Here is a 12,684-nt window from a genome sequence, read left to right on the forward strand (position 1 = left end):
ACTAGTGTCATCTCTCTCTCTCTCTCTCTCTCTCTCTCTCTCTCTCTCTCTCTCTCTCTCTCTCTCTCTCTCTCTCTCTCTCTCTCTCTCTCTCTCTCTCTCTCTCTGTCTCTCTGTCTCTCTCTCTCTCTCTCTCTCTCTCTCTCTCTCTCTCTCTCTCTCTCTCTCTCTCTCTCTCTCTCTCTCTCTCAATAGAAACTTCTATTTTGTTCAACAATCTAGCTTGAATCTCATCCTTGGAGAACACACTGTTACCCCATTTCCCTTGATACATAGCTTCATTTTGGAGAAGCTATCACTCAATATTTCAAATAAATGAGAGAAATGAAATTGGAAAGAAAGAATTACATTAAAAAAATACTCCTATTTTTATTTGATAGCAGTAACATTGCTACTTTTGAGATCCAAGATAAGATCCTTTAACCTTGAAAATACTTTAGTGTAACAAGAAACTAGATTTTATCAATGCATCAAAATGCCTACTCCCAAAGGTTGAAATTGAAGGATTAAAAAGATAGAAACAAAGATTAAACAATAAAAATTGATGTATTTGACATAGGTATAGTCAATAAAGTTTGGTACTTCCTTTACATGTGGATGTGTACAATTTATAATCAACAATGTTGAGGCTTAGATGTCTGATACTTAGTTCAATAATTTTCTATCTTCCTATCTCCTGCTATGCAAGATATCCTATTAGCAATGAGGAATTTCAATCTTTCTATCCATCATTGGCATGTTTTTCGAAATGAAAAATAGGTATAGAAAGGTGTAAGAAAGAAAATGAAACAAAATTTTGGGGCTCATATTTTATTTAATACTCTGTAGCCTTCAAGCTATCTAGGATTTCATCAAACCTTGAATTTTAGTCTAGTAGCTATCCATGGTTGAGTAAAAAACACAATGGATCATAGATTAATATTATTAATATGGATTTTCATGGCTAAGATTCACTAATGGACTAAATCGTTTTGACACAAACTAACTCCTATGATTTATAGGAGCCGCAATCAAACCAATCCCCCAAATTTAGAAGGTAAATCAAACCGTATTTGTTGAATTAACAAATAGGTTTGGGTGGCTCAACAACATGGATACCAAAAATAGACATTGTATTATTATAAGTGAGTGTTTTTGCTAACAAATAAAGGGTAATTAAGTTGAAGGTCGATAGTTTGAAGAGGTAGAGGAGAGAGCATGGATGCACAGTACATCTATTTTGTCTAGAGATTTTTATTCCTTTTATCTATAAATATACGAGGTTATTGTTGTTTTTTTACTTTTTCATGTATATAAGAATATTCCTTAAGGTATATTTAATTTACATGAATGTTCCCTCTATTTGTTTACTGTAATTGTTTAACTATGTTGGGTTAAGTGTCTGCATCATGTTGGTATTTGAACAAAAAAAATTGTTTGTGAGTCATCGTGCTCCATATTAGTATTTCTCTTCACTTTCTCCATTGACCATAGTTGTCCTTTCATTCACATTATATGTACATTTGAAAAAAAAAATTTGGGGTTGAAGTCAAGGAGTTCAATGTGTCTCTTTTCAAATACTCTGAGTTAACAAATTAGTGGAACTTAGGGAGAATGTTGAGTCGAAGTTATGTAACTTAGCCTAATTTTTTAGTAGGATTTTTAGGAGACTTTAAGGCATATACCATGTTCTTTGGGTAGTATTTGAAGACAAAACTTAGGTACTTGTTTTAGAGAAGAAGTTTGCATCTTAGAAAAGAAAAGGCATATCAAATTATGCATGGACATTGTATACTTAAAGAGGAGTGTTTTGAAGATGCTTGTTGTTCTTCTAATGAATCTAAGATATTCAATATTTTTCCATAATTTTCTTGCTAGAAAAATGCTCCAGTGATGAGTGTTGAAATTGTATCATGAAGTTTCTAAGGCAATTGAGTAAAATCTTGGTGAGTCAATTGAGGAGAAGAAGATGGAAATTTATTTAGATGAACCTCATTTGGGGTGGAGTCAGTTCAAATGCTATATGGAATTGAGGCCTTGGGATAATCACCACACTACATTGAGAAGGCATACTCACTCATGAAACTATAGAGAGGATTGAAAAGGCCCAATTCAGATTCCACATTCAAGATACCCTTTCTAAAGAAAATAAGTGATCCCACTTGTACCTATTTTTTTATTTGCTCTTGGATGAATCACTCTACATTTTACAAACTGTTGGTCCATGGCGTTTAACTATAAAACACCATTGTTCTCTGTGAATACCCATCAATTCTAGTTGGGTACTCACAAAATTATCCTGCCACCAGATCCTTTTTTGTGCTTCCCTTAGATGAGTTATGATCTATGGGGAATGACACCAGGGGGATTCAAACCCAATGGATGTTTGCAGGCTAGGAATGGGACATTTCTCCCTACATCTTCTACCTATGGGCAGATGAATCTCATGAATTCAAACCCATATGAAATCATGGAGCAAATGCTCTTTGAGTGGATCATGGGTGACATGGTATTGCTTTTAATTGGTGAGCTTCTGATCATAAATGGTACCCAAAATGGCATTGCTAGATGGTTACTAGCTCGTGACCTGACATTTTACCCTCTTATGTACAAGCCCAATTTGGACTCGCCCAGTTGGTTTGTAACTCTTCCTCCCTCTAGAATTCCTCAAATGTACCATTCTTCCTGTCATTTGCTCCCTAATGGGAGAATTGTAAAAGATTTGCCTGCATTTTTTTAATCTTTAGTTCTCATGAGTCATGATCTTTTGAGATATATCAAGATCTCAAGATCTAATTAATATGGTTGGTGTTGAATATTTATATGGGATTCTTATTGATTGCTCGATGAGGAGTTTCCAACAAGGAATACAACTTAATGATGTTTAATTTTTAGAATGGACTAGCCTAGCGACTAATTATATAATACTATATATACTCTATAAGATTAGATTAGAACTTTTTAACACGTGATATTTAGATTTGTATAATATCGACATTCATTATTACATATTAATTTTCTAAAATAAATAGCTAACACTCCTCATTAGCTGATAGGCATTCACCTGGGCGAAAGCCCATTGGATTTCCTTCATGTTGTTGCTTTAGTCAGAAATTTTGTCGCTGAAACTTCCTTGGCAGGTGCAACTGTTATCAACAAGATCCACATACAAATTTCCTCATAAAACATCTACAAGATTGATAACACGTATGTATCTCCACCTTCTAAATGTTGACACGCTAGCATATATACAGAGCACAAGATAGTTTGATGAATGTGTACAATCTTTAATAAAATAAAATAAAATTGTGCCTCCTGAGGTTCTTAATTTAAAAAATGCAACTAATACTAACAAATGGGATAAAGAAGATGACAAAATAAAAGCATAATGAATTGTGACAATTCTGACCATGAGATTTTTTAGCATTGAACCTTTTTAATCCTTGTTTTTCTTCAAGGAGTAGGTATTTCCATTATTATTATTAAATTTGGGGATGTTGCCTTCCAGTCAAAATAAAGTCCTCCACACCTATTTTTGAGCTAATTTATGATTTTAAGCATTTAGTTTATTCATAAATATACCAATATTATAATTTGATAACTATTATTTTATTTTAGTTAATAAGATGACTTAGTTAATTCAATTTAATCCTCCTTTAAATTATGTAGGATCAATAGCTTGCATCTGAATTTGTAGGTAGTCATTTAACTTATATTTAATATTTGTAAAACACTTTTTTAAAGAAATGTAATATAGATAACTTTATCTAATTATAATTAAAATTATTAAAAAATCATACAATGTCATGACTTAATTCATTATGTTTATTGTTTAATAAAAATATATTTAATTTTCTGTTTGCAAAGCTTGGTCTAGTTACATCTCAAAAATACATATTTTTCATCTAGAAAGTTCTTTGTAAGCTATATAATTTTTCATTTCTTGTTTCACAATTCTTTGGGTGGAATGTAATACTTTCTATGAATTGAGGTTTGTTTTTCTTTGCTTTGAAAAGTTCCTTGTAATTTTTATCTACTACAATTTTCTATTGCTTGGTTCTAATATTTTGTGTGGATGTTTATATTTTTTGTGAATTGATTTCTATTTTCCATTGGAAAGTCCTTGTAAGTTATACATATGACAATTTCCTATTGCTTGTTCTACATTATTTTGAATGGATTCTCATATTCTTATGAACTTGTACTCTCTTCTCTTTTGAAAGCTCCCTATATTGTTCGGTCCATGTCTTCCGAGTGTGTTCTCATAGTTTCTATGTATTTCTAGCCCTCTACCTTGGAAAACCCTAACACACTACTTTGGATATAGTCATGAATTGATAGCTTGTTCCTTTATAATAAAAAATTGAACTTATAGATAGCATAGTGTGTTATTGCATTTTCAAAACAAATTTGAATGGTTTTTGTAATTCTATAAATTGATTTCTTGTGGAAGTTCCATGTAACTTATACCTAGTATAATTTTCTATTATTTGTTCTCTACTACTTTGAAAAAATAAAATTTCCTTTATAATGTCCCGTGTAACTTATCAATATTACATTTTTTAACTTTAATGAAATACTACTAAAAAATAGAACTTGTTCCACCTTGAACTTTATTGAATTATGATACAAAATTGATAATTTTATCTTTGATTTTTTCAAATCAATAAAGCTTTCTCTATAATAGGAAGACTTGTAGGTCTAAGTGAATTACATAAGTTTCTACATCATGTGTTATGTTGTTGAAAATTTGTATTAACCATTTGATTCAATCCAATATCTATCTTCCTAGGTTACACCTATTATCTACATTATTTTATTTTCTTGCAAGTGCATGAGCCATCTTATTTTCTTGCATTTTGACACATAACAATATCTAAGCTATTTTTTCCCTTCTCAAATGATAGTTGTTAAAATATTTTCATTTTTATGTCTTATTTTCTAGTTTAAGTATTTGTTGTTAAGGGAACATTTCAAATACATAATTTATTGTGTTTCCAGTGGGCAATATACTTTTGGAGTTATAGGAGCCCTTTTTTCGGAGAGTTTTCCATATTTCAAAAATTTCAACTAATTTATAGATTATATTATTTAAACATATTTAAACATATGATTATTTAAAGAGAATTATTTTTTAGTTTATTTTGTAAACACATTACATCCATTATATGAAAATGGTTGAAAGAATAAATATGAAGTCACAAAAAATATAAAAATATGCACTTTAAATTTTTTGATTAAAAGACAAGCTATATTTTTTATTTTTAAATTTAAATTAATTTAAGTATTTTTTTCTAATTGAATGTCTATTAATATACTAATTATTATTATTATTATTTTGATGGGTAAGATGTCGAAGCCAAGTTAATTATTATTATTTGTTGTATTAATTATTTCAATTATTGGTTAAGTTCGAGTAGATTGGAACCCAAGACCTCCCAATTAAGAAGCTCATAATTTACCACCTCCTATTAATATATTTATTAAACATTATAATACCTAACATTTTTTAAAATTTACAAAACATAAAGTTCAACTTCTTATAAACAAATATATAAACATAAAGTTTAAATTTTTAAATAATTTATTAATTATATATTCTCTTACTTTCTATAATAATTTTCTACCTATACATTCAACTAAATTAAAATTATTAAAGATATATAACAAAGTAACAACTTATATTCTATAAAGTAAAGCAAATACAATTAACTACCACACCTTGTTACTCCAAATTGTGTCGCCTATATACCTTACTTAGTTGCATGCCATGAATTTTGTCACGGTTTGCTAGTTATTTATGCCACCGCTGCTGCCACCCTATTTTTTTGCAGCTTTCTTAGTCTGCTTGTCTCTATGCATTTGCATTTGAAATGGCTTATTTGCCAGGTTTTTGCCTTGCACGAGATTACAACTATTTTGAAAATAGAGAAGAAAAATTGCATAAAATTATGAGAGGAGACCAAAATTTTAAAAGTAGATTTAATAAAGCTAATGATGATTGCGAGATTCTTAAGCATTGTATTTATTCAATTCAAAAGATTTCTCTATATTGTTCTTTGAATCTATCAAAACTTGGGGGGTTGAAATTTTATACATAATTTGGAAATTCAATTTTAATCCCTTCATTTCATCTTTTTAATATTTTAAGCATTCTCACTTCAAAGTTTAGGTATTATGATTCTACCACCTCTTCGTACTTCCAACACTTGCAAAGTGAGCTCTTCTTTATCTTTTTATTTTTCAAATGTTTATAAGATTAATTAACAAAGAAGCCACAAAAAACATGGCAATGCTAAGGAAAGATTAAAGTGGAGAAATAGAATGCTCGTTAAATGTTAAAGTAGATAAATGAAACTTAAGATTAAACGATGCTAATTTCTTTAATGCTACAAAATATTAAACCTAAAACCATCCATGTCAGAGTAATTTAGACATATATTTGTGAAAATCTAAAATATCCTAAATGTTAATTGATATATTGTATAAACAATTCATTACAAGATTTGTCAAACAGTTCATTAAAATATTTAAGGCTCAATTTAGTTTAGGGTTTAGATTTAATTAATATAAGTTTGGTTAAATTAAATTAGGTTTACTATTAGGTTTAATATAGAGTTAATTTTGCTTTATTTTTTATAGTTAAGATTGTATTTTTAAGTTAGGAAGTTATACTTCACTTTTACTATTCATAGTGTTTAATCTTAAAAATTAATGATGATGTATGTTCATACCTTGAAATATGATTAGGTTTTAAGATAAGAGTTTTTCATTTAAGAATAGGGTTGAACTTTTACTATAAGGTTCAACATTTTGGATTGTCAATTATTATTTACAATTTAAACATTTATGATTACAATTTCATTTAACACTTATAATAATAGTTTATATTAAAACTTTTACTACTTTTAAAGTTTGCTAATATGTATACATAAGAAGGTTACTATTATATTTTTGCTTTTTTTTATGAATAGTCCCTTCATTATATTAAAAAAAAATACAATAAAGTTACATATTCACAAAAGAAGGGGTCAGGGGAAACAGGGTCACCCCACGAGTTCATACAGCCATAGGCCGAAAATCAACTATTCATAAAAAAAAAACTTTTAGAAAATATAGAAATCTTCAAGTTGCCAGCGCAGCGTCGACCAAAGGAGGATTATTATCATCAGAGCCCCATCAGAGGGTGGGTTGAGTAGATGGCTCAAGGGGAGCCCATCCATCATCAACAGTAGCAACATTATCTTCATCTTTCTCTCCCTCAGGCCTGGGAGGAGAAATGGCTAAGTCTAGCCAGGGAAACACCCACTTGGGGTCTAAGTGCATAGAGGGCCAACTGGTAGCAGGATCAGCAGGAGGAGCCATTAGGGACCACCCCAAACCAAACCTATGCAAAGGCGAGGCAAAGCGGTGCCGACCACCAAATCCTCTAGAAGAGCGGTGCCAACCAAAATTAGGAATTATGTATTATATATATATATATATATATATATATATATATATATATATATATATATATATATATATATATATATATATATATATATATATATATATATATATATATATATATATATATATATATATATATATATATATGAAAATGTTTTTTATTCATAAGATTAGTTTTATAATAGTTTGAAAATAAATGTAATAAATTATTTTGTAGAAGGAAACTAAATGCGATTTTATTTTATTTTGGTCAGTAATAATATTTCATTATATTAATATAAAAGTCTTTACAAAAATTCCTCACATAGGCTTTTTTGATTTGCCTTACAATCCCTTCACAAATATAGAACTTCACAACTTTCCACTAAACTTAAACCCTTTACATCTACTTCCCCTTTCCACTGGCTATACATCATTTACACATCAATTTTGATACATGCCAAAAACCATAATAAACCTTTCCAAATTTTGCCATCTGTCCTTGCTATACATCTATTCAACGCCTGTACACACTTACTACTTCACACATTTACTACTTTTTCTTGTGTCAATGTTCATGATTTCCTTCGGAGCTAAAGCATCAATTACCTTCATCAAAAAACCAACATCTCCAAATTTCCAAAAACCTACCCTTAAGCAATCATCTTCTTAGATTTGGCCTAGTCAAAATTTGTTTACCCATTAATCCTTCCTTTCCTTTTGCCACAATGAAATTCAAAACCTTTCCTAGCTTTTTCATTCAAAAAAACAAAACCAAAATTACAGGACATTTCCTCTACAATTTAGTCTTCTACATTTAGCAGGAATTGAGCCCTCACCACCTAGTGACTTCTCCTCCTTTCTACACTCCTTCAGCACTTTGGATGAGCCACTTGAAAAGCCATTACCTATCTTCCCTCACCATCCCTAAAACTGCAAATTTCCTCCACCAATCTCAACCAAGTCACTTTGATCTTTTCTTTGTAAGCTTCTTTATCTATCCTAGTTTGCCTCCAAATAAAACTAAATTTTCCTCAAGTCTTGCCTTCCTCCTCATTTTCAAAACACTCACTATAATTGAACCCTTGTCCTAGCCATGCCCACTCCAAAATGATTCAATCCCAACCATCGAATCCGCAAGGAAAAACATTCACATTACCCTTTCCACCTCCTCTACTAGGAATGACAATTGTAGACCCCATGTCATTATCATTGCTGTTATATCTACATTTATTTTCTAATGGTGGGTGGAATTTTGGAACAATTCCCCCACGGTTTCTTTTACTACCTCCAAGACTCCTTATGTTTTGCATTTCAATAGCAACCTCAACCTTTGATTTTGAACCGGGTCATACAACACCTTTTGTTGTCTTGGCATTTTGAAAGTAAAGGTAGCTTCCATCTTCTTCTCACTATTTTCTATCACTTTCACCTAATTTAAAAATTATTGTTCAGCTTGTTAAAAAAATCCTTTTCAACTTCTATATTTATAGCATGTCATTAGTCTCATTTTTACGCTTCCTTCCAAAAAATCAAAGAGCATAATCATTTCATCTCCTTTTGTGCATCTTTTCATCTTATGAGCATTAATAACAAATCTCCCATATCTTGCAACTTTCCCTATGTTGACAATCCTAGTTTACGTTATTTTCCATTCACTCATTTCCCAATTATTTAGACTCCATTATTCCTCACATCAATCATTATCAAAAACTCCCTCCCAACGGCTACACCATTCAAACCAAGATGATCCTTCTACCAAACACTCAACTGCCCATTTTGAAAGTTTATCAACTTCCTTATTGGCTTCTCTATAGACATGGAAGATTTGGAAGTCCTCCAGTGATTTAAACTCTTCATTGACACAAAACAATAAATATCCTAAGTGCCAAACCGAGATTAGATTGATTCTTAAAGCCTGAACCACTACCCTTGAGTCACCTTCCAAAATCACTTTAACTTTTCCCACCTTCTTGGCACATTGAATTCCCAATAATGCAACATAAAATTTGGCTTCATTATTGGTGTCGTCAGGTAATCTCATTTCCCCTAAAGCCAATGTCTCCCTTAAATAATCTCTAACTATGCATCCAGCTCCTAATTTGCCTAGATTACACCTTGTAGCGCCATCAAAATTTACTTTAATCCCTCCTTCCTTAGGAGGTTCCCACCTTGTTTTTTTCCCCTCTAGTCCACCTTTGAAGAACTCTTTCCCTTTGCACTAGCCTGGCCAATTTTGATCCTTGGCCATGCCTTCTGGATAGCTCTACCATTGCTCATAAACACACTTTTTAACACATCTTTTCTAAACACTACTACACTAACCACTTCTTCAATCGAATGATCAATCCTTTGCAAGAGTTGTTCCACTATTTCTATCCTTTTCTAAAAGATTATCCTATATCTCTCCTTCCACACTTCCCAAACAACAATTGAAGGGCTAACCCTCCATACACATTCCAACATATTTTTCCTACTCATTGTTAGCCATGAAATAAAGAAGGCCAAAATAGAGGGACACCATGGTCCTTTCCAACCCAATTATCCTTGAATATGACTCCAAAATTTTGTTGCTACTTCACAATTTAGCAATAGATGATCAACATTCTCTTCCTCCTTACCACATAATCCATTTTTTTGGTCCTTGAAAACCAAATTTCCTCCTTCTTTCCCCTATCAAGATTCTTCCTCGAATAGCTAACCATGAAAAAGTTCTATCCTTTGGAAAAATTTCCTTATTCCAACATAAGTCCCCAGCCTCAAAACTCACATCTTCTCTATTTTCTATTAATTCATAGCCAAGTTTTACTAAGAACTTACCTAAGGCTACAACACACCATCTTATCTTATCTTCTCTTTCAATAATGCAGACTTTCCTTTGCATAAAATTTCCTTAAGAGATTGTTGTTGCCTCTGTGATAAGCCCTCCACCCACCAATCCTTCCATTCCCACAGTTTACCTAGGATTCCATCCTTTTCAATTACATAATATTTACCTTTCTTTCCCCATAGAACACAAAGTTTCTGATTCATATCTCTATCTAGACATTCTTTATCTAAAGTTTTATATCCATTCCAATAATCCTCCCAAAACTTAGCTTGATTTCCATCTCCAATCACCTACAAGATGTGATCTATTATGATGTCTACAAGACAAAATAAAGTTCCAAATTTTCAACCCCTTCATTAGGTTTTGGATTGTTAGAATCCTAGTTTCTTCATTTGAGTCCTTGAGTATTTTGCCCAAATCTGATCAGCATCCATTACCATCTACTAGACTAATTTTGCTCCTAATGTAGCATTCATTAGATTCTAATCTCTAATTCCAGCTCCCCTATATTTTTTTGGTCTGCAAATTTTATCCCACTTTAACAAAGGTCTTTTTTTGCATTCCCCTGCTCCACTTCAAAAGAATCTCTACATCTATTTTTCCACATTACTATTAACCTTTTTTTGAATTTTTAAGCAAATCATTAAAAATATAGGAACAACAAAAACTACTACTTTGAACATCAAGATTCTCCTGGCTGAAGATAACCATTTACCCTTCCAACCTTGCATTTTTTTAGAACACTTTTAGCTAGACCTTTCCATACATCCATTGTCCCCAGATATCTACTAGGAAGTGAACCTTGCTTAATATTCAAAATTTTGCATGTAGCCATTCTTCTACTAACAGAGGTATTGAGAAAGATGATTTCTGATTTTTCCCAATTTATCTTCTCTCCTAAGACTTTCCAATAAATCTTCAAATTCTTTTTCATCAATCTGGCTTCCTACTCTAAAGCTTCCCCTATTAGAAAGGTGTCATCCATAAACTAAAGATGAGAAAATTCTGATAGGATAATAAAAAGAAAAGGGGATAATGAGTCCCCTTGTCTTACACCATTTTCTAACTCAAAGGATCCTTGTGGGCTTTCATTTACCAAAACTGAGTATCTGACCAAACTTAAACATCCTTTTACCCATCTAATCCAGTCATCATTAAAACAAAACTTATTCAAAATTTTGAACAAAAAACCCCTATTCACCTCATCATAGGCTCACTTTATATCTAGTTTCACCATCATTTTACTTAGTTTCTTAACTCTTATTGAGTGAATCATTTCATGTGCTATAATCACCCCTTCAAAAATTGATCTCCCTGGTGCAAACCCACTCTATACCTTTGAGATTACGTTGACCAACTTTAACTGATTAGCAATTACTTTAGAGATGATTTTATACAAAATATTGCATAAAGAGATTGGCCCAAAATCTTCAAAATTCCTACACTCTTCTTTCTTTGGCACTGGAGCAATGAAAGTATTGTCTATATCTTTTAAAACAAAACCACCTTTCCTAGATTCCAATACCATCTCACAAACATCATCCCCTATGTTGTCCCAAAAAATTCTAAATTTTTTTTTCCTATGAATCCATCCAAACTAGGGCTCTTATCCTTTCCTAAACCCCAAAGAGCCACTTTACCTCTTCTTTTGTTACTACTGCACTTAGCATTAAATTTTGAATCTCTGTGAAACACTTTGGAATGCACTTTGAAACGTCCCTCTTGATCTCCTTTGGATCACTAACCACTATTCCAAATGATTTTTTTAGAGAGAAAATCCTATTGTGCGCTCTTTTGACTTTTACTGAATTATAAAAAAACTTAGTATTTCTATCTCCTTCTTTTAGCCATGTTTCTCTTAATTTTTTCCTCCAAAACACTTCTTCTCTTAATAGAATTTCTTTATATTCCATTTTAAACTTCTTTTCTTCTTGAAAAACCTCATCATTCATTCCCTATAGAAAAATTCATTCATTCTAAATTTTTTACGTACAATTCCAACTCTTCTTTTCTCTTAAAAATATTTTGGAAAGATTCCCGATTCCACACCTTCAACTCTCCTTTGATATGCTATAGTTTTAAAAAAAAAAAAAAAATTGAAAGCTTTATTCCCCTCCTAAACTAGGGCAATTTTCCACCAATGTTCAACCATCTCTTCAAAACCATCTGCTCTCAACCACATTGCTTCAAATTTGAATGGGAATCTATTCAGGGCACACTCTTCCTAAATTCTCAGACTAATTGGAAAGTGATAAGACCCATGAATTGGTAAAGATTTTTCTTTTTCCATCCATTCCACATGTGTCTAGTCTCCCCACAAAATGAATCTGTCCAACTTTTCAATTATATTGACAAAACTTGGTCTTCTATTATTCCAAGTGAATTCACCTTGCTTAATGTTGGTCTTAGAATGGTCTTGACATTCGAGTGTCAACACACTTAAC

The sequence above is a fragment of the Cupressus sempervirens genome, chromosome 11 (genome assembly GCF_028749045.1).
Source record: "Cupressus sempervirens isolate cs-2001-9-10 chromosome 11, ASM2874904v1, whole genome shotgun sequence".
Taxonomy (NCBI): domain Eukaryota; kingdom Viridiplantae; phylum Streptophyta; class Pinopsida; order Cupressales; family Cupressaceae; genus Cupressus; species Cupressus sempervirens.